At 40.1% G+C, this 23,926-nt stretch overlaps 1 long non-coding RNA gene across 1 annotated transcript; it reads left to right on the top strand.

The window, feature by feature from the left end:
• The first annotated feature begins 420 nt into the window (after nt 1-420).
• Nucleotides 421-23,036, top strand: LOC129659405 (uncharacterized). The gene is made up of 3 exons (XR_008718060.1): nt 421-1,147; nt 10,289-10,365; nt 22,798-23,036. It is a non-coding gene; the product is annotated as an uncharacterized LOC129659405 (long non-coding RNA).
• The last annotated feature ends 890 nt before the right edge of the window (nt 23,037-23,926 follow it).

Genomic DNA, 23,926 nt, shown 5'->3' with positions numbered 1-23,926 from the left:
GTATTATACTTTAATAGAAAATAATTAAAGAAAGTAGAAAAGCAATTTATCAACAGATTAAGTTATAACATCTGGTTAAGTTCTGGAAGAAAAGTTTGGATACTATTTCATAGAGTATTGTAAAAATAAATGCCAATAAATCAGATAATTAAATGTAGGTGTGGGATGATTTAAAGCCCATGAAGAAAACCTAGAACACATAACCCTGGGGGAGGAGGAAGAGGCATGGAAAGCAACTTGACATATGACCCTTAATGCACAACACTGCAAAAACAGAAAGATGTTAATGATTATATATAAAACTATGCAAATAAAAACAATAAACTGGGAAAATATTTATAATACATAAGAGAGCCAAAGAAGGGCATCCCTGGTGGTCAAGTGGGTAAAACTTCACCTTTCAATGCAGGGGGTGTGAGTTTGATCCCTGGTGGGGGAGCTAAGATCCCACATGCCTTGCATCCAAAAGAACCTCAGAACATAAAACAGAAATAATATTATATAACAAATGCAATAAAGACTTTAAAAATTATCTACATCAAAAAAAATCTTAAAAAAAAAAGATATTAAAACAGAGAGGCGGAGGTGGGGGTGAGACTGTGATCTCCCAAGAGCCCTTGCGGTTGGCTTCATCGCGAGAGTGTGGTTCATGCCGTGGTACCCACCCAGTGGACTCTGCGGTTCTGGTTTTCTGAGACGCTGGCATCCACCAGCGCAACCCTGGCATCCTCTGCTGCTTGCCTCCATCAGATCCACGCTTGCTGCCCTACACACCCCAAGCCTTGGGAGCATCCTTTGGGCTCCTGTTTGCCTTCCTCTGCCTGCCAGGACCAGGACCCGGCCCGCAGGCAGCCCCCACGTTGTTCAAAGGAGATTTCCTGCTGGCGGGGCCCCTTGGAAGGGGCTGGAAGTCGACTTGGGGCGGGAATGCAAAGCCCAGAGGCTACTCTCCAGGTGAAGGACTCAGGAGTCAGCTGTGGTCTCTTGGGAAACGTTGAGACACCCCGCAGCTGTCAGGAGGAATAACAGGCCCAAGGATGCTAGTTACCAGGATTTCAGCTGCATTTCTTCAGCGTCAGCACCGGCTCCCTCCTTACTCTGTGGCTCAGGACAGACTTCACCCAGGGAGTTAAAGCCTTGTATGCAGGTAACATCTGGTTTCCCATTCTCTCATATGTTGGAGAATTATAAATACTACCTCCACCTTGACACTGGAAGTAGCCTTATATGAAAGTGGTCATTAGAGAACACAAATTTCCAAAATATCAAACACCAGGAAAATCTCTGAGCTAGTTTTAAACCTGCATCTGCTGATTTGATCCTGTGCTTTTTCTCACGTACTTTATTTACTTAATGCCTGTTTACTGTTGGGTTGTAGAGATAGCCTGAATAGCTTTCAGCATTTTATGAAGTCAGTGCCTCTTTTTACATGTGTACAATATAATACATACATGTGGGATTCTTGTAGAATATACACACATTTTTCTGTGTGTGTGGCATGTATATTGTATATATAATTCACACTTTTATCTGAAGCTTGGCTTGCAGTTAAAATACATATATGCACACCTGGAGTTTTTCATAAGGAAATTAAGAACATAGTAGACTGATTTATTTCTGATCACTTGGCTTATTATGTGTGTTGGAGTTACCATAGAAACATGGAGACACAGGCTCACACCACTCAGATTCCCAGGATATCGTGGGTGCTCAGAGTATTTGTAACTTGAGACCAATTCATAAAATTGCTGTGGTGGAAACGAGACCAGTTTTGTCTGCCACGTCATAGTGATGTGCATTAGTCCATCAGGACAATGCTCTGTTCTAATTACCAAATTGAAAAAAAAAATATGATCAGAAAGCTAGGGATTGGAAAGTCCTAAGATTAACAATAGGACTGCTGGATAAAACATCCTTTTTAAAAAATTCTGCAGATGTATTTATTAAATTAATTGAAGAGATATGTAGCCACTATGAATCCATCCTCACTTTCTACTACTACTACTACTAAGTCGTTTCAGTCGTGTCTGACTCTGTGCGACCCCATAGACGGCAGCCCACCAGGCTCCCCTGTCCCTGGGATTCTCCAGGCAAGAATACTGGAGTGGGTTGCCATTTTCTTCTCCAATGCATGAAAGAGAAAAGTGAAAGTGAAGTCGCTCAGTTGTGTCTGACTCTTCGGGACCCCATGGACTGCAGCCTACCAGGCTCCTCTGTCCATGGGATTTTCCAGGCAAGAGAACTGGAGTGGGGTGCCATTGCCTTCTCCTCACTTTCTAACTTGCTTAAATACCGCATTGACTCATTCTTATCTGTTTCCACTTGTCTTGACAACCTTGCAGTTGCATTGCTCTGTTGAAAGATACTTCTGGAACACAACGCGAGTTCCCAGATATTTTTTCTATGAGTTAAATATTTTTTAGGCAAACAAGGCACCAGCAAGCAGCAGCATTTCTTCTCAAAATTACACTGTACAAGAAAAAAAAAAGTTTTTCCTGAATCTGCTTCCTCCAGACAGTCATCTTTGTGATGGGCAGGTTACTCTGTGCTTCAATTACTTCCTAACAAATGATCTAACCTTTTATTCAATCACCCCCTACCTTTTGAGTTCAAGGCCTTCAACACTAAATGATAGGTGAATACTCACCTTCGGGAGAGATCACGTTGCTGTACAGAAGAAACTAACACAACATTGTAAAGCAATTATCCTCCAACTAAAATAATTATCCTCTAAAGTAATAAAATTTATAAAAAGAGAGAGTCCAAGAATTAAAATACTCACTGCCAAGTCGCTTCAGCTGTGTCCGACTCTGTGTGACCCCATGGACTGCAGCCTACCAGGCTTCTCTGTCCATGAGATTCTCCAGGCAAGAACACTGGAGTGGGTTGCCATTTCCTTCTCCAAAATACTCACTAAAAAGGTATAAATAGGAGGGATTCTTTTTTAAGAGATTCATACAAGTGAATAACAATTTCAAAAAGTTCACTGGGGAGAAGCACAAGCTGGAATCAAGATTGCCAGGAGAAATATCAATAACCTCAGATATGCAGATGACCCCACCCTTATGGCAGAAAGTGAAGAGGAACTAAAAAGCTTCTTGATGAAAGTGAAAGTGGAGAGTGAAAAAGTTGGCTTAAAGCTCAACATTCAGAAAATGAAGATCATGGCATCTGGTCCCATCACTTCATGGGAAATAGATGGGGAAACAGTGGAAACAGTGTCAGACTTTATTTTTTGGGGCTCCAAAATCATTGCAGATGGTGACTGCAGCCATGAAATTAAAAGACGCTTACTCCTTGGAAGGAAAGTTATGACCAACCTAGATAGCATATTCAAAAGCAGAGACATTACCTTGCCAACAAAGGTCTGTCTAGTCAAGGCTATGGTTTTTCCAGTGGTCATGTATGGATGTGAGAGTTGGACTGTGAAGAAGGCTGAGCGCCAATGAATTGATGCTTTTGAACTGTGGTGTTGGAGAAGACTCTTGAGAGTCCCTTGGACTTCAAGGACATCTAACCAGTCCATTCTGAAGGAGATCAGCCCTGGGATTTCTTTGGAAGGAATGATGCTAAAGCTGAAACTCCAGTACTTTGGCCACCTCATGCAAAGAGTTGACTCATTGGAAAAGACTCTGATGCTGGGAGGGATTGGGGGCAGGAGGAGAAGGGGACGACAGAGGATGAGATGGCTGGATGGCATCACTGACTCAATGGACGTGAGTCTGAGTGAACTCCGGGAGTTGGTGATGGACAGGGAGGCCTGGCGTGCTGCGATTCATGGGGTCGCAAAGAGTCGGACACGACTGAGCGACGGAACTGAACTGAACTGGGGAGGTGGAATTTTGTGTACAGTAAATTTCCTACTATAAATAAGATAGAAGTGTTCAAAACGTATGAAATAAGACACATCACTTGTGAAATGATCACGTTTATTTGTTCTTCAACCAAAAATCACAAGCCTAGTATTCAAATCAAGAAGTAGAAACTCATCTTTATGCAGCAGGGTGACCTCTCTCCACCTAACAGCCAAGGTTGGGTTGTGACTGAAGACGACAGAGACCAGATCTGGGAGCTGCGCTGGTTCTCCTCTGATGGTTCTCCTCCCTAAAGGGCAGGCAGAGTCTGTGGACCAAGGGATTGTGTCTGTGTGGTGCTCACTCAGGGCCTATCTGAAGCCCACTTCCTGGTTTGACGACCCTGCAGAGCTTCCCTCTGGGGTCCACGTGCCTTTTTTTCAGAATCTTTCCTCCCTCAGATGGGCATATAGCAGGCATGTGTCACATCTAAGCCAGAAGGGGGTTCAAGGTGGCTGTCATGAAGGCTGCACAGAACCTGAACTACGTGTGAGTGCCCTTCAGAGTGTGGGACACAGCCGGAAGTGGGAAGAGAAGGGGAGCGGGCTTGAGAGTATCTCCTCATTCTGGTTCAGAACGTTCCAGAATTTAATTCCCACTTGCTTCTCAGTTCCTCAGGCATATTTGTTCATCAGAAGGATGGGAACATATTTTACATAAGAGTTATCTTGATTTATGACTAAAATGTTTAGACACATACATTTGAGTTTCCCTTTGAACTTTGCCTTGTCCCTTATACATTACATGTGGGCAGACAGCTACCGAAAGCCCAGGGGGCAGAATGAGCTTGAGGCTAGAATTAGGGGTGCCTCTTCCATTGTCATGAGAGAGAGTTAAACAGCTATGGGTGTAAGTCAGGAAACTGTAGGTGTCAAGATAGAACTGGAGAGAGGACCTGTCTGGCATATTCTTTTCTGTTCAAGAGTTGAGAATTTTCCCTGTGGTTGAAGAAAGTGTGTAGGATAGGGTATTTGAAGAGTGATGAAGATTTGAATCGTGTTAAGAAAAGAAGCAGCTTAACTAGGGAGATGGCTTTCTCGCCTTTATCCTCCCTTAAAAATGTCACAAATATTTTTTCATATCATACATAATCTTTCTAAATTATCATTTTCAACTTCTGCACAGTAGTCCATTTTAAGAATGTGCCATCTTTTAACAAATCTACTTTTTTAGATATTGACTTTATCATTTTTTATTACAAAAAAATACTCCATTCAGCATCACCAGAGATAAGTAGTTAAATATTTCTTAGATATGTTTCCTACAAGGGAAATTTGGGGATCAAAGGATAAAACTTGGAACACATTGTCAATTTGCCTTCTACAAAATCTGAACCAACGTATCCTCCTATTCTATGCTATTAAGAAAGTGAAAAAAATGAAAGTGTTATTTGCTCAGTCGTACCTGACTCTTTGCAACCCCATGGACTTTAGCCCATCAGGCTCCTCTTTCTATGGAATTCTCCAGGCAAAAATACTGGAGTGGGTAGCCATTCCCTTATCCAGGGAATCTTCCTGACCCAGGTATAGAATCCAGGTCTCCTGCATTGCAGGCAGATTCTTCACCATCTGAGTCACCAGAGAGAGTGTCAATTTATTACTCCCATCAGCAAAATCAAGTATTTTTCTTTTTACTGCACCATTAATATCAGCAAATATCTTAGGCAAAATGAATCATTGTTAGTCTTAAATTTGATTATTTTAGATTGCCAGTAAGGTGAACATTTTTCATATTTTTTAGTCACTTGCAATTCTTTCATAATTAGATTATTTTTTTAATGGATCACTCCTTTTTCTCATTGATTTGTAATTATTCTTTAAATATGGATTTCTCCATCATATGGGTGACCAAAAATTTGCCCAGTTTTTCTTACTATTTGCATTTTGCATTTATGCTTAACTTAAAACAATTCAGGTTGCGGGATGAAATTTGAAGGAACAAGAAGGCTTCTTGAGACTTATTTTTTCAAAAAGATAGTGAGAACATAAACTTTTCCCCCCAGATTTTAGGAAATTATGCTCTTCAGGGAAAAAAAAAGCATAGATTCCAAAATTAATCTTTGTGTGCATATTTCTAATTATAAGAGTGCTATTTAAGACACATTGCTTGTCTTCTCCACTTGACGAAGGCAACTGTTGACTATAAGTCACTTCTGAGAGCCAAAGAAAAAGAGGAGCGTGGCTTCCCAGGCAGGCTCTGCCAGCACGTTGGCAATGTATGCTCCCACTATTCCCCAGGAGAGAAAATGTGCTCTTCAATATGCAGAGAAACCAGATTGTCACAGATGGGCTTTATGTTCAAGAGGAAGCTCGGAAATCTGGATGTTTTTGAGACATGGCCAGAAAAGATGTCATGTGGATATTCTCCCAAATCTCTCTGATCCCCTATCTAGGCTTCTATTTTATACATTGTGTGTATGTAAGTATACACGTATGTGCAGAAAACATGGGAGTCCATCTATTTTGCTAGTCTGTCACTAGAGAGAGATTAAATTATGTATGGAGTCAGATATTAGGGGAAAAAAATGGGACTTTGTAGGGAACTCTGTTTTAATCCTGCAGTTAGATTTTCAAATAGCCCCTGTCCACCTCTTCACTGACATCAGTTAACATTATCCCCCCTTACTTTATAGGATCAAGGAGACTCTTGGGTCCATATATGATAAGTATGATGAAGATAAAAATTATTAGCATACATTGAACACTTGTTTGTGCTATGTAGATACAGTGCTAAGTGTATTTATTTTTTTAATCATTGATCATAGACTTTTGCTCAGGACATCGTTATTATTCTCAGTTTCAAATGAAGGAAACTGAGAGAAAGGTTAAAAAACATACTCAAATACACATGAGCTACTTTGCTGGAAATAATTAGAAAAAGAACAATCTAGGCTTTGGGGCTATATCATACAGTTTGTAGCTCAGACAATAAAGAATCTGCCCACAATAGAGGAGACGGAGGTTCAATCCCTCGGTCAGGAAGATCCCCTGGAGAAGGGAGTGGCAACCCACTCCAGTATTCTTGCCTGGGAAATTCCATGGACAGAAGAGTATGGTGGGCTATAGTCCAGAGGGTTGCAAAGAGTCAGACACAACTGAAGCATCTTAGTATGCATGCAAGGTGGTACAGTATAGTAGAATTTGAGAAGTTTTTACCTTGGGATGAATAAACCTTAACTTTAGAAGAGTATTCTTACATCGTCATAAAAGAATTGACAGACTGTACTTAAGGGCTACATCTCTGGGACTACTGAAAGATAGCAAGAAGTCATAAAATCAGGAAAAGTGTAAGAGAAAAATATTTTTAATGTTTATGGTCTCTATAGTTAATAACAAATGTTAAAAGTTGAATAGCAGCCCTTTGGGCTTGGCTGAATGGTTTGTGTGGGAAAGTTTGACAGTAAGAGTTAGCAAAAAGCTATATTGCTGTCTACAAAGGTGAGGAGAAAAACTATTTCAGTTTCTAAGGGAATCTGAGTGGGAGGAAGTAAGAAATAGAGGAATGAGACGAGTCAGTGAGATGGGGCAAACTCCTGTGACAGGATGCCCAAAAAGAATTTTAACAACAAGACTGTTAAATGTTGATTCAGGAAATGTTTTCAGTGTCATCTCCCCAACCTCCCCTCCACGCTCCTGCTACCCAACACACACACACAACCTACTCCTAGCATCCAGAAAAAATTTTGTGAGTAGTTTTTTTTTTTTTTTTTTTTTAACCTTTCTCTCTCTTTTTTTCCTTTTGGAGTATGTGATGAACAGCATCACATCTGTGTTAACAAATTGCATTATGAAAACACATGGAAAAAGTTGTCCATGGCCAGAGACAAATATGAGGATATAAGAGTACCAGTAATTTGAAGAACTCTTGAAAAGGGTTTTTAAGAAAAAGTTCTGCGAAGAACTGACTCATTGGAAAAGACCCTGATGCTGGGAAAAATTGAAGGCAGGAGAAGGGGATGACAGAGGATGAGATTGTTGGATGGCATCACTGACTTGATGGACATGAGTTTGAGCAAGCTCCGGGGTTGGTGATGGACAGGGAAGCCAGGCGTGCTGCAGTCCATGGGGTTGCAAAGTCCGACATGACTGAGTGACTGAACTGAACTAAACTGAAAAGGCTTTGTACTTTCTTAGAGTGTGGAATTAGAGTCTGAGCCAATTATGAAGATAATCAAGAATGATAGTGAAGAAAGATTATAGGTGACATCTAGGTCATAAGTCATTGAATATTTAGGTGAAGATTTTGTTTTTGTTGTGCAGTCACGAAGTCATGTTCAACTCTTTGCGACCCGATAGACTATAACTGACTGGTCTCCTCTATCCATGGAGCTCTCCAGACAAGAATACTGGAGTGAGTAGCCATTCCCTTCTCCAGGAGATCTTTCCAACCTAGAGATTGATCCTAGATCTCCTGCATTGCAGGCAGATTCGATGATGCTGTCAAACCATCTCATCCTCTGCTGCCTGCTTCTCCCTTTGCCTTCAGTCTTTCCCAGCATCAGCGAGTCTTTTCCATTGAGTTTCAGCTCTTCACATCAGGTGGTCAGAGTACTGGAGCTTCAGCTTCAGCAACAGACTTTCCAATGAATATTCAACATTGATTTCCTTTAGGATTGAACTGGTTTGGGTGAAGATTAGGGCAGTGAAAAATGATGCACACAGGTGGTGCTAGTGGTAAAGAACCTGCCTGCCAATGCAGGAGATATAAGAGATGCAGGTTCAATCCCTGGGTCTGGAAGATCCCTTGGAAGAGGGCATAGCAATCCATTCCAGTATTCTTGCCTGGAGAATCCCACAGACAGAGGAGCCTGGTGTGCTACAGTCCACAGGGTTGCAAAGAGTCGGACATGACTGAAGCAACTTACACACACACACAATTTGCAGTAAAGCAAAACAAATTTATAACCCTCTCTTTGTAGGTAAACAGGAATGATATTTATTTTCTTAACTGTACAGCATGTGAGAACTTAGTTCCCCAACCAGGGATTGAACCCATGCCTCTTGCATTGGAAGCACAGAGTCTTTAACCACTGGACCACCAGGGAAGTTGCTACTTTGGAATTCTTTAACAAACTATCTGCTTACAGCACACTTTGAAAACCAGAGTTCTCTATGACAGGGTTTTGAGAAGCCCTTAGGTCTTACAGTTACTGGCAGGCACCACTGAAAATTGGACTTAGGATCTTATTGTAAGAGAGTGTTGCAGAGGATCCTTGATAGGTCACCTATGTCAGATTTCTGATAAGAAAACAGTGGGACCCTGGGACCTGGTGACGGGATATTTGGTTGATTGATCTGAAAGTCCCAGGCCTGCCACTTTCTCTTCCTTGTTGGAAGAGAGGTGCCTCCCTCAGGTCTTGCAAAGGTTCACCTGACACAAGAGCCTAAAAGATGTTGCAAATCCTTCATCTTTTGTCCTTGTCTCCATCCAGATAAATGAGGGTCAAGTACTGATGATTACTGTCTATATTCCAGAAGGAAATAGGTTTCACACTGAAGGAATTGAGGACCTGGCTAATGTATGCTAGCAAGATCTGAGCTTTTGCAGTTAAGATATAGGAAGAAATAACCAGAGAATATTTATTTTATGGAGGTAAATGTGAGGGAATGCAAATGTATTATTATATGTGGAGTATCAAATATCTTACTTTAGATGTTCTGGAGGTTTACTTTGTAGCCTTATATGTAAGCCATTTTTATAAATATTGCATGGCTGCTTAAATAAAGCACATCTGTGTAATTTTTGAAGCATTTGCTATATGTCTCCTAATTGAGTTTTTTTCCCATGATATTATTCTAACCGTATGTACTTTAAATTTTCCTGGTCCATCTGACATTGACTGGTTGAGGCATGCTAAACTCTCCTTGAAAAGATATTAGGAACACATGTGTTTAATGTTTGCTAACATTTTGATATAAGGCTATTCTCCACATTTTGACTTCTTTTAATTTAAAAATTAAAAAAAAAAAGTTTTGGTTGCAGTACATGGCATGTGGGATCTTAATTCCCTGACCAGGCATTGAACCCATACCCCTGTATTAGAAGCATGGTGTCTTAACCACTGGACCACCAGGGAAGTCCCATGATTTTTAAAACTTCTTATAGATGTTTAATATCAATAGAAAATTATTCATTATGCATTGTTTTGCTTTGTTGGTATTTTTTTTAACTAATAAATCATTTACTTTATTCACCAATATGTTATCTGTAACTGCATTCTAGACAACACGTATCACACTTAGCATCATCAAAGAGAATGCTTTTTTGGCCCCTACTCTTTTTTTTTTCTTTTTAATTTATGTTTTTATTGAAGGATAATTGCTTTACAGAATTTTGTTGTTTTCTGTCAAACCTCGACATGAGTCAGCCATAGGTATACATATATCCCCTCTTTGAACCTCCCTCCCATCTCTCTCTCCATCCCACCCTTCCAGGTTGATACAGAGCCCTGTTTGAGTTTCCTGAGCTGTACAGCAAATTCCTGTTGGCTATCTATTTTACATATGGTAATGTAAGTTTCCATGTTACTCTTTCCATACATCTCACCCTCTCCTCCCCACTCCCTGTTTCCACAAGTCTATTCTCTATGTCTGTTTCTCCATTGCTGCCCTGTAAATAAGTTGTTCAATACCATTCTTCTAGATTCCATATATGTGTTAGAATATGGTATTTATTTGATATTAATATGATATTACTATTTCTGACTCACTTCACTCTGTATAATAGATTATAGGTTCATCCATCTCATCAGAACTGATGCAAATGCGTTCCTTTTTATGGCTGAGTAACATTCCATTGTGTATATGTACCACAACTTCTTTATCCATTCATCTGTCGATGGACCTCTAGGTTGCTTCCTTGTTCTAGCTATTGTAAATAGTGCTTCAGTGAACAATGGGATACATGTGTCTTTTTCAATTTTGGTTTCCTCGGGGTATATGCCTAGAAGTGGGATTCCTGGGTCATATGGTGGTTTTATTCCTAGTTTTTTAAGGCATCTCCATACTGTCTTCCATAGGCTGTATCAATTTACATGCCCACCAAAAATGCAAGAGTGTTCCCTTTTCTCCACACCCTCTCCAGCATTTGTTGTTTGTATACTTTTTGATGAGCCATTCTGACCAGTGTGAGGTGATATCTCATTGTAGTTTTGATTCGCATTTCTCTAATGATGAGATGTGTTGAGCATCTTTTCATGTGTTTGTTAGCCATCTGTATGTCTTCTTTGGAGAAATGTCTGTTTAAGTCTTTTCCCCATTTTTTGATTGGGTTGTTTGTTTTTCTGGCATTGAGTTGTATGAGCTACTTGTATATTTTGGAAATTAATCCTTTGTCAGTTGTTTCGTTTGCTATTATTTTCTGAGGGTTGTCTTTTTACCTTGCTTATAGTTTCCTTTGCCGGGTAAAAGCTTTTAAGTTTAATCAGGTCCCACTTGTTTACTTTTGTTTTTGTTTCTGTTACTCTAGGAGGTGGGCCATTGAGGATCTTTCTTTGATTTATGTCATCAAGTGTTCTGCCTATGTTTTCCTCTAAGAGTTTCAGTTTCTGGTCTTACATTTAAGTCCTTAATCCATTTTGAGTTTATCTTTGTGTGTGGTGTTAGGAAGTGTTCTAATGTCATTCTTTTACATGTAGCTGTCCAGTTTTCCCAGCACCATTTATTGAAGAGGCTGTTTTTGCCCCATTGTATATTCTTGCCTCCTTTGTCAAAAATAAGGTACCCATAGGCTCATGGATTTATTTCTGGGCTTTCTATATTGTTCCATTGGTCTATATTTCTGTTTTTGTGCCAGTACCATACTGTCTTGATGACTGTAGCTTTGTAGCATAATCTGAAGTCAGGAAGGTTTATTCCTCCAGCTCCATTCTTCTTTCTCAAGACTGCTTTGGCTATTTGGGGTCTTTTGTGTTTCCATATGAATTGTGAAATTTTTTGCTCTAGTTCTGTGAAAAATGCCATTGGTAATTTGATAGGGATCACATTGAATCTGTAGATTGCATTTGGTAGTATAGTCATTTTCACAATATTGATTCTTCCTACCCAGGAACATGGAATATATCTCCATCTGTTTATGTCATCTTTGGTTTCTTTCACTAGTGTCTTATAATTTTCTGTGTACAGTTCTTTTGTCTCCTTAGGTAAGTTTATTCCTAGGTATTTAATTCTTTTTGTTGCAGTGGTGAATGGGATTGATTCCTTAATTTCTCTTTCTGATTTTTCATTGTAAGTGTATAGAAATGCAAGTGATTTCTGTGTATTGATTTTGTATCCTGCAGCTTTGTTGGTATTTTTAAAGCTTGAATTTTGTCTTTTAACAGGGTTGCAAATGCTATTTTAATGTATTCACTTGCTTATTCTAATTTGTCTACTGTTCATTTTTCATTTCTTTATGTTAGCATTTTGAGGCTTTTAATATATGCATATATAATTTATGTGTGTGATTTAGTCTGTTGTATTTTGTTTATGAAGAATTTTAATGGGGAAATTGAGCATATCTGTTTTTCAATGGGGTAACTTCTGTCAGCCCAAAACAGTGTGCTTGACCTCAACTCTGTCAATTGCTTTATGCTATTAAAAATATGACCTATTAATTGTTTGCTTCTATCTTCTGAATTGAAGAAATGATTGAAATTTTGTTTTAAATTCTACTATTTATATATAAAAAGTGATGTTTTAAAGTCTACATTTAAGTAGTTGAATGAATCCCTATTTTAAATTTTACTATAATTGGTCAAAAATTTTTTGATTACCTATATACTTGTCTAGTCAAGGCTATGGTTTTTCCAGTAGTCACGTGTGGATGTGAGAGTTGGACTGTGAAGAAAGCTGAGTGCCGAAGAATTGATGCTTTTGAAGTGTGGTATTGGAGAAGACTCTTAAGAGTCCCTTGGGCTGCAAGGAGATCCAACCAGTCCATTCTGAAGAGATCCGCCCTGGATTTCTTTGGAAGGAATGATGCTAAAGCTGAAACTCCAGTACTTTGGCCACCTCATGCAAAGAGTTGACTCATTGGAAAAGACTGAAGCTGGGAGGGATTGGGGGCAGGAGAAGAAGAGGACGACAGAGGGTGAGATGGCTGGATGGCATCACTGGCTCAATGGACATGAGTCTGAGTGAACTCCGGGAGTTGGTGATGGACAGGGAGGCCTGGCGTGCTGCGATTCATGGGGTCGCAAAGAGTCAGACACGACTGAGCGACTGAACTGAACTGAACTGAGTTTAAAGAGGGACACTAAGTAATTAATACATCATATCATTAAGAGCTAGATTTAGTCTGAGATCTTTCCCTTGAAAGTCTGTCTCTCTTGATTCTAAAAAAAATGAGAAAACAAAAACAAAATAAAAAATGATGCAGGCAATGGCAGGAGGTGGCATAAATTCCACAGAGGACAAGCAGATTATATTCCCTAAGCATAACCCATCATGAGAAATAATTGGGCTGGATGAGGCACAAGCTGTAATCAAGATTCCCAGGAGAAATATCAATAACCTCAGATATGCAGATGACACCACACTTATGACAAAAAGCAAAGAAGAATTAGGAGCCTCTTGATGAAAATGAAAGAGGAGAGTGAAAAAGTTGGATTAAAACTCAACATTCAGAAAACTGAGATCATGGCATCTGGTCCCATCACTTCATGGCAAATAAGTGGGGAAACAGTGGCTGACTTTATTTTTTTAGGAGGGGTTCCAAAATCACTGCAGCCATGGTGACTGCAGCCATGAAATTAAAAGATGCTTGCTCCTTGGAAGAAAAGTTGTGACCAACCTAGATAGCATATTAAAAAGTAGAGACATTACTTTGCCAACAAAGGTCCATCTAGTCAAAGAACTTCCCTGATGGCTCAAACGGTAAAGCGTCTGCCTGCAAGGCAGAAGACCTGGGTTCAATCCCTGGGTCAGGAAGATCCCCTGGAGAAGGAAATGGCAACCCACTTCAGTACTCTTGCCTGGAAAATCCCATGGACAGAGGAGCCTGGTAGGCTACAGTCCATGGGGTCGCAAAGAGTCGGACACGACTGAGTGACTTCACTTTCACTTTCAGTCAAAGCTATGATTTTTCCAGTAGTCATGTATGGATGTGAGAGTTGGACTATAAAGAAAGCTGAGTGCTGAAGAATGGATGCTTTTGAACTCTACTGTTGGAGAAGACTCCTAAGAGTCCCTTGGACTGCAAGGAGATCCAACCAGTCTATCCTAAAGGAAATCAGCCCTGAATATTCATTGGAAGGACTGATGCTGAAGCTGAAATTCCAATACTTTGGTGACCTGATGTGAAGAACTGACTCATTTGAAGACCCTGATGCTGGGAAATATTGAAGGCCGAAGAGAAGAGGATGACAGAGGATGAGATGGTTGGATGGCATCACTGATGTGATGGACATGAGTTTGAGTAAGCTCTGGGAGTTGATGATGGACAGGGAAGCCTAGTGTGCTGCAGTCCATGGGGTCGCAGAGAGTCGGACACAACTGAGCGACTGAACTGAACTGAAGTATAACCCTAACAATTTTTAAGGTAAATAATATAAATAACTCAAGTTTATACATAAAGGAAAATTTAATGTAAATAATTTTAAGAACTCAGAACAAGTAAATGGTAAAATCACATTAAAAAAATTTTTTTTTGGCTACACCACATAGCATGTAGGACCAGGGATCAAACTCACATCCCCTGCATTGCAAGTGCTGAGTTTTAACCACTGAACCACCAAGGGAAGTCCATAGAATCATATTTTAAAACCATATTGTTTGAAAATCCAAACTCTTCACCACTACCCTCCTTTCCTAAATAGAGATGTTACACTTCTGAGGACAGGGCACCCAGTAACATTTGGTTTTAGTTTTTCTGTCTGGCTGTGTTTCAATGCCTAATCCATGCTATCATTAGTGAAAAATCCTTCTGGAGCATGATAAATTGTGATAAACATTCATATTTCATAATGGCCTGCCACTTTGTGCTCTTTAATAAGTTTTAAATATATGCTATGCTAAGTCACTTCAGTCGTGTCCAACTCTGTGTGATCCCATAGATGGCAGCCCACCAGGCTCCCCCGTTCCTGGGATTCTCCAGGCAAGAACACTGGAGTGGGTTGCCACTTCCTTCTCCATGGAGGAAAACAACAGAATGGGAAAGACTAGAGATCTCTTCAAGAAAATTAGAGATACCAAGGGAACATTTCATGCAAAGATGGGCTCGATAAAGGACAGAAATGGTATGGACCTAACAGAAGCAGAAGATATTAAGAAGAGGTGGCAAGAATACACAGAAGAACTGTACAAAAAAGATCTTCATGACCCAGATAATCACGATGGTGTGATCACTCACCTAGAGCCAGACATCCTGGAATGTGAAGTCAAGTGGGCCTTAGAAAGCATCACTACAAACAAAGCTAGTAGAGGTGATGGAATTCCAGTGGAGCTATTTCAAATCCTGAAAGATGATGCTGTGGAAGTGCTGCACTCAATATGCCAGCAAATTTGGAAAACTCAGCAGTGGCCACAGGACTGGAAAAGGTCAGTTTTCATTCCAATCCCAAAGAAAGGCAATGCCAAAGAATGCTCAAACTGCCGCACAATTGCACTCATCTCGCACGCTAGTAAAGTAATGCTCAAAATTCTCCAAGCCAGGCTTCAGCAATATGTGAACTGTGAACTTCCTGATGTTCAAGCTGGTTTTAGAAAAGGCAGAACCAGAGATCAAATTGCCAACATCCGCTGAATCATGGAAAAAGCAAGAGAGTTCCAGAAAAACATCTATTTCTGCTTTATTGACTATGCCAAAGCCTTAAACTGTGGAAAATTCTTCAAGTGATGGGAATACCAGACCACCTGATCTGCCTCTTGAGAAATTTGTATGCAGGTCAGGAAGCAACAGTTAGAACTGGACATGGAGCAACAGACTGGTTCCAAATAGGAAAAGGAGTTCGTCAAGGCTGTATATTGTCACCCTGCTTATTTAACTTATATACAGAGTACATCATGAGAAATGCTGGACTGGAAGAAGCACAAGCTGGAATCAAGATTGCCGGGAGAAATATCAATAACCTCAGATATGCATATGACACCACCCTTATGGCAGAAAGTGAAGAAGAACTAAAGAGCCTCTTGATGGAAGTGAAAGAGGAGAGTGACAAAGTTGGCTTAAAGCTCAACATTCAGAAAATGAAGATCATGGCATCCGGTCCCATCACTTCATGGGAAATAGATGGGGAAACAGTAGAAACAGTGTCAGACTTTATTTTTTGGGGCTCCAAAATCACTGCAGATGGTGACTGCAGCCATGAAATTAAAAGACGCTTACTCCTTGGAAGAAAAGTTATGACCAACCTAGATAGCATATTCAAAAGCAGAAATATTACTTTGCCAACAAAGGTTCATCTAGTCAAGGCTATGGTTTTTCCTGTGGTCATGTATGGATGTGAGAGTTGGACTGTGAATAAGGCTGAGCGCCAAAGAATTGATGCTTTTGAACTGTGGTGTTGGAGAAGACTCTTGAGAGTTCCTTGGACTGCAAGGAGATCCAACCAATCCATTCTGAAGGAGATCAGCCCTGGGATTTCTTTGGAAGGAATGATGCTAAAGCTGAAACTCCAGTACTTTGGCCACCTGATGCGAAGAGTTGACTCATTGGAAAAGATTCTGATGCTGGGACGGATTGGGGTCAGGAGGCCAAGGGCATGACAGAGAATGAGATGGCTGGATGGCATCACTGACTCGATGGGCGTGAGTCTGAGTGAACTCCGGGAGTTGGTGATGGACAGGGAGGCCTGGCATGCTGCAATTCATGGGGTCGCAAAGAGTCAGACACGACTGAGCGACTGAACTGAACTGAACTGAAATATATATATATTTAGCTGCTCTGGGTCTTATTTGCAGCATGTAGAATCTGTATTTTGTTGCAGCATGCAAACTCCTAGTTACGGCATGTGTAATCTAGTTCCCTGACCAGGGATTGAACCTGTGTGCCCTGTACTGGCAGCGCAGAGTCTTAGCCACTGGACAAGGGAAATGAAAGTAGCTCAGTTGTGTCCAACTCTGCGATCCTATGGACTGTAGCCTAACAGGCTTCTCTGTCCATGGAATTCTCCAGGCAAGAATACTGGTGTGGGTTGCCATTCCCTTCTCCAGGGCATCTTCCTGGCCCAGAGATCGAACCCAGGTCTCCCAGATTGTGGGCAGATTCTTTACTATCTGAGCCACCAGGGAAGCCTCCGGATCACCAGGGAAGTCCCTTTAATAAGTATTTTGATGGAAAAGTGGGCGAGGGCAAATTAGTCAACTGCCATTCTAACCTGACACTTCTGTTATCAAAACATTATAAACTTGAAGTCACAGTGAGGATTCCCAGGTGGCACAGTGGTAAAGAATCCATCTGCCAACATAGGAGACGCAGATTTGATCCCTGGGTTAGGAAGATTCCCTGGAGCAGGAAATGGCAACCCACTCCAGTATTCTTGCCTGAGAAATCCCATGAACAGAGGCTACAGTCCACAGGGTTGCAAAGAGTCGGAATGACTGAGCAGGAGCATATTTAGATTACAAATTTTGTTATTTGACTTCCAGACTTTAAAATCTTTATGGTTCTCCATTACTTACAGACTTAATTCTAAAATCTGGAGCAAGGAATGTTTGGCCTTTTACAATCAGTCCCCAATCTTTCTTGCCAGTTATCCCGGAATCAACTCTCTCTTTTTTCCAGTTAATTTGAACTATTCAAATGTAACAGTTTTCAAGTACATTCTTCCTTCAGTCCCTATACTATTCTTGCTTCTTAGGATGCACTTCCCCATTTGTTCATTCAATGAACTCTTGTTCTTCTTTTAAAGCCTTCTTAGTGGAGGCCTCCAATTTGCCTGGCCATAATTAGCAAGCTTTCTCAGATTATAGACAGCACACCTCCATCTTAGCACTTACATCATATTGTACTTAAATATTTAACTTGACCACAAATTTGTATGCTCTCTAAGTATTATTCATCTTTAAAATGAAGCTCAGCAAAGAGTAAATATTGAATTAATTAATAACATTTAAATATACTCAAGAAATAGAAAAATAGCCAGTTAGAGAATACAAACAAACAAGAGGCATACAGATTGAAAAAGACAAAACTTCCTCAATTCACAGACAACATAATTGTCTACATTGAAAATTCCAAGAGATCTACACAAAAGCTCCTTGAACTAATAAGTGAGTTTAGCAAAATCACAGGATACAAGGTAACTATATCCCCCAAAAACTCATATTTTTCTCCATTCTAGCAATGAACAAGTCTGTGTCAATCATGTTTTCTATTTTCTATATTTCATGATGTCTTGACACCTTAGGGGACTTTAGGGGAGAGATTGCCCCTCCCAGGGCTAGCTAATTTCTACAGGCAGAAAACAACTTTCCCATGAGCACATCTTTCATATACAAACCAATTCTGAGTCCATACTCCCAGTCATCTCCTATATCTAACTCTCACACATCAAGCCAGTATCTTTCCTGCTCCAAGTCACCGCTGGACCAAGTACAGAGTAACTCGGTCCCCCTAGCCCAGAGTCCACTGAAATTATTCACACCATCAAATCCTAAATTTGTTTAAATTTGCCTGCTCTGATTCCTCTACGCTTTCCTGCAAAGGACAATATAGAAACTCTCTCTGGGCTGTGCCCTCCCCTTGCCCTTGTGCCCCTGTGCTTCCCCACATGGCTTCTCATGGCTCTTGTTTCTAGGGATCTGTGAGTATAAACTTCCGTGAAAATCAGTGTTGTCTCTGCATATCTCCATGTCCCTAACTGATTAAAATAAACAGATACATTTTAATACAAGGTGAAATTCAAAATTAAAATTAGTGCCTTTTACAGTAATACCAAATAAAATAAATGCTTAGGTAACAAAATATGTGTAGAATCTGAGTGCTGAAAACTTCAAATTCTGATGAGGTCATAGAACCTAAGCAAATTCAGAAATATATTAATTTTATGGATTAGAATAAGAAGTGGGAAAATCATTAAAATATCAGTTTTTCTGAAATTTATCTATAAATTTAACATAGTCACAATCAAGACCCCAGTAGGAATTTTTTTTGTAGATACTGACAAACTAAATCTAAAATTTATAACACACGAATACATTTGTATGATAGTAAAGCACAGAATTGAGAATAGCCAAAACATTTTGAAAAGAAGAACAAAATTGGAGGACTCACACTATCTGATTTTAAGACAGTATAAATCTATATAATTAAGATAGTGCAGTGTTGGCAAAAGGATATATAGATCAGTGGTATAGAATAGAGATTCCAGAAAGAGATCAATACAAATTTGGTCATTTTATTTTTGAAAATTTTCAAAGGCAATTCAATTAAGAAAAGGTAGTCCTTTCAATAAATAATGCTGAAATAATTGGACATTTTATGTAAAACACACACACACACACAAAACCCATGACTTCACCATAAAAATAAACAAATAATGGACCAAAGACCTAATTGTAAAATTGAAAATTGTAAAACAAAACAAAAACTCTTTGTAAACTTGAGTTATTCAAAGAGTTTTCAGGTATGATGCTAAAAGCTTACTTCATCAAAGAAAAAAGTTCATCAATTTAACTCCATTAACGTTAGAATCTTTGCTCTGTGAAAGATACTACCAAGGGAATGAAAAGGCATACCATTTCCCTGGGAGGAAGTATTCAGAGGTCACAAGTCTGACAAAAAACTTGTACCTAAAAAGGACAAAACACTTTCAAAAGTCACAATATGGAAGGAAATAATCCACTTAAAAGTGGGCAAAAGTTTTAAATAAACATTTCACCAAAAATGGAAAATAAACTTTATGTGGCTGCTTATCCTCACTAGTCATTAAGAAAATACAAATTGAAATCACAAAAAGGTTCTACTCTACCTACACAACTGTCTGCATTTCAATCAGACAGAAAGTTTCTTGAATATACTACAAATGTTACTACCTATCTTCTGACCTTGCCACATTCATCTGGGATACCCTGCCTTCCTTCACTGCCAGCTCCTACTGATTCTTTAATACTCGAGTTGGACACCATTGATTCCAAGAAGTCTTCTGTTAGAACTTTAGCTTCATCCCCTTCACTTGGGTCTGGATTAGGGCCTTGATGGCCCTCCATGTGATCCATCACTTCATGCGTCAAATATATAGTACTAACTGGTTTAATGGTGACGTGACTGTAGCCATGAATTTAAAAGACGCTTGCTTCTTGAAAGAAAATCTATGACAAACCTAGACAGCATATTAAAAAGCAAAGATAGCACTTTGCCCACAAAGGTCTGTATCATCAAAGCTGTGGTTTTTCCAGTGGTCATGGGCAGATGTGAGAGTTGGACCATAAAGAAAGCTGAATGCTGAAGATGCTTTTGAATTGTGGTGCTGGAGAAGACTCTTGAGAATTCCTTGGACAGGAAGGAGATCAAACCAGTCAATCCTAAAGGAAATCAACCCTGAATATTCATTGGAAGGACTGATGCTGAAGCTGAAGCTGAAGCTACAATCTTTTGGCTACCTGATGTGAAGAGACAACTTATTAGAAGAGCCAACTCATTGGTGAAGACCCTGATGCTCAAAAGATTGTCAGGAGAAGGGGGTGACAGAGGATGAGATGGTTGGATGGCATCACCAACTCAATGGACGTGAGTTTGAACAAACTCCAGGAGATAGTGAGGGGCAGGGAAGCCTGGCATGCTACAGTCTATGGGTTGCAAAGAGTCAGACATGACTTAGCAACTGAACAACAACTGGTTTAATTAGATATTTTAATATTCTCAACTCTGATCTCCATTAAGTCAGAGATTCCATCTCTTTAATATCTCCAGAAATTAGCATATTTTAAAAATTGTTGAGTGAGTGAATAAATTTACATGAGAAAAGTTCTGTGTTCCTTCATGTAATCTCAGCCTCTGCTTGACCTCCCTGTCCTAAATCGACCCAAGATTTTCTTAACTGCCAAGACAGCCACTGACATTTTTCAGTCATGTGGAGGTATACTCACCCTTCAAAATTAAAATCCTTTTTTCCCTCATCGGAAAAGGTCTGCTTTCTCTGGGAACTTGCTCAGCTGACCAAGTCAGAAACCTGCCTTCTGAATTATTATCCTAAGCCTTTGGACCAGGGGAATCTTCAAATGCTAATTTTATATCATTGGCTAGAGTTAGTCCTGCAGAGACAGACTGTGTCAGACTTGGGAGCATTAGCACAACTCCAACAATACCACGTTTTTACTACTGACATTATGATGTAGGTCTGTTCCTTAAGGTGAAGCCCTTGGTCACCCCAAGTCATAGCTTCTTCAGCATTGTAGGCACCACTTGCTCTGTTTGCTTGTCTTTCCCTACATGTAGCCTGAGATGGGCAGGCATGCCAACCCCTCCCTGCATCCTGCTGGACCCTGAATTACAAAAGATGGAAACACAAGATTGCACCAGCATCATGATAGTACACAGAGTATGTATCAGTTCAGTTCAGTTCAGTCGCTCAGTCGTGTCCGACTCTTTGCGACCCCATGAATTGCAGCATTCCAGGCCTCCCTGTCCATCACCAACTCCCGGAGTTCACTCAAACTCAGGTCCAACGAGTCGGTGATGCCTCATCTCATCCTCTGTCATCCCCTTCTCCTCCTGCCCCCAGTCCCTCCCAGCATCAGAGTCTTTTCCAATGAGTCGACTCTTCGCATCAGGTGGCCAAAGTACTGGAGTTCCAGCTTTAGCATCAGTCCTTCCAAAGAACACCCAGGACTGATCTCCTTTAGAATGGACTGGTTGGATCTCCTTGAAGTCCAAGGGACTCTCAAGAGTCTTCTCCAACACCACAGTTCAAAAGCATCAATTCTTCGGTGCTCAGTTTTCTTCACAGTCCAACTCTTACATCCATACATGACCACTGGAAAAACCATAGCCTTGACTAGACGAACCTTTGTTGGCAAAGTAATATCTTTTCTTTGTAATATGCTATCTAGGTTGGTCATAACTTTTCCTTCCAAGGAGTAAGCGTCTTTTAATTTCATGGCTGCAATCACCATCTGCCGTGATTTTGGAGCCCAAAAAGATAAAGTCTGACACTGTTTCTACTGTTTCCCCTTCTATTTGCCATGAAGTGATGGGACCGGATGCCATGATCTTAGTTTTCTGAATGTTGAGCTTTAAGGCAACTTTTTCGCTCTCCTTTTTCACTTTCATCAAGAGTCTTTTCAGTTCCTCTTCACTTTCTGCCATAAGGGTGGTGTCATCTGCATATCTGAGTTTATTGATATTTCTCCCGGCAATCTTGATTCCTGCTTGTGCTTCTTCCAGCCCAGCATTTTTCATGATGTACTCTGCATATAAGTTAAATAAGACTTCTCCAAATACCCACATTATCTTATACCATTATGTGAGATTAGTATTGTTGGGGACATTGGGACTGTGACATTATTATTGTATTTTAACAGTTTTTGGAGTGTATTAGAGGCTTGGTAAATGTGACTAATAAATGGACGATTTTAAAATCCATGGCAAGTCGAGATTTCTCCACCAAATATGCCTCATTTAAGATTAGGGTAGCTGATTCAGCTTACTTTAGATTTGAGGTTTTCTGGGGGAAGTAAGATGGTAAGGAAATTATAGAGCCCCATGTAGCCTTGTTTTTCACGTCCATAAAGTAAGATGATGCTATTCCCAGACCATGAGAAATAAACAAGATCGTGTGAAATGAGAGATAAACAGGACAAAATACAAGCGTGTGTATGTTGCCACTGGACTTGGCGTGTAGAAGGTGCTTGACAAGGACTTTATCTATTCAACACGTGAAAATGGGAAACTTTATGTACTTTAGCCTTCAGTATAAGAAAAGAAGCTCTTCACTTCTTATAAAGCACAAATAAAGCACATCTCAGGATTGTTGCATCAGTAACTTTTATGAGAGACATAACTTGTCAATTTATCTCCTTGACAGAGAGAACAGAGAGAAGGAACTCTGAGCCAAGTTGATGCTTCATCACTGAAAGCAATGAGGTGAACATCCTGGTAATTAGTGGAGGCAAAGAATTATCCTCTTTTTTTAATTTGGGAAGAATGGTTTACTGGTTTTCTCCAAAATCTTGTCATTGGTTCTCTCTTTTAAAAAAAAATGATATAATTTTTAAAGGTTACTTTCTCTTTATAGTTATTATGAAATATTGGCTTTTATTAATTAAAGGGATTATTCTTTATTATGGTTTGGTGATCCTGTGCTAATTTAGAAATTGTGGATGCTGGTTTATGCAGAGTTCTTGTTTTTATGTAAGCTCTGGTTGGAAACATCACACAGTTGGTTGATATTGCTGTTTACTGCTGCAGCCTACATTAGTTTGTTCTTGGAGGGTTTTTTTCACCTAGGAGTAATTGAATAATTAAGTCAGTTGAGTCAATAATAACTGAACTGTAAAAGTCTTTTGGAGAAATGTATGTCCAGCTTTCTGCATGGATCTTAGCTGAGATTTGAAAATCTCAGCTTTTATCTCATCTGACTGGGAGATCTAAGGCAACTGGCAAAGAGAGGGGCTGTCCGTCAGGGAAGGGGGAGACCTGGCAGCCCCATCTCCAGGGGAATGAGGAAAGTCAAGTCCTGATGAATATGTGTGTGTCTCCTTGGAGAAAGGGGGACAGCTGGTGAAGCTGCCTTCATTATCTTCCAAGGCTTCCAGTTCTGGAAAGTTCTGGCTTTGAAAGAGAACTCAAAACCAAGAGTTGAGTTGTGAGAAGCAGCCCATCTCACAGTCTGGGACTTGGATTTCTGTCCTCTGGTGTTCAGTCAGGAGTCTGGAGTCAGGGCCTGCCTTTTGTTTAGCTTAGGGAGGATTACATTCAACACATGGGAAGAAAAAAAAAAGAAGATAACTTCTCAGAATGTGAACAACATCTAATGTAAACGATGCTGAGCTGGGAATGGGAGAAATAGAAAAGCTTTGTGAAGAATGCAGTTGGGTCAGAAAGTCAGAGTCTGGAGATTATGTCCTTCTAGTTCCAGCATTCTGACTGCGTGCAGTTCAATGTAAAACCCAGTTTGAAAGCTAGTCTTGCCCAACAATAGATTTTCCCGGGAA

This window comes from Bubalus kerabau, chromosome 8, assembly GCF_029407905.1.
Source record: "Bubalus kerabau isolate K-KA32 ecotype Philippines breed swamp buffalo chromosome 8, PCC_UOA_SB_1v2, whole genome shotgun sequence".
Lineage (NCBI taxonomy): Eukaryota > Metazoa > Chordata > Mammalia > Artiodactyla > Bovidae > Bubalus > Bubalus kerabau.
The sequence above is the reverse complement of the archived record's forward strand: the minus strand, read 5'-3'. Positions and strand labels throughout refer to the sequence as shown.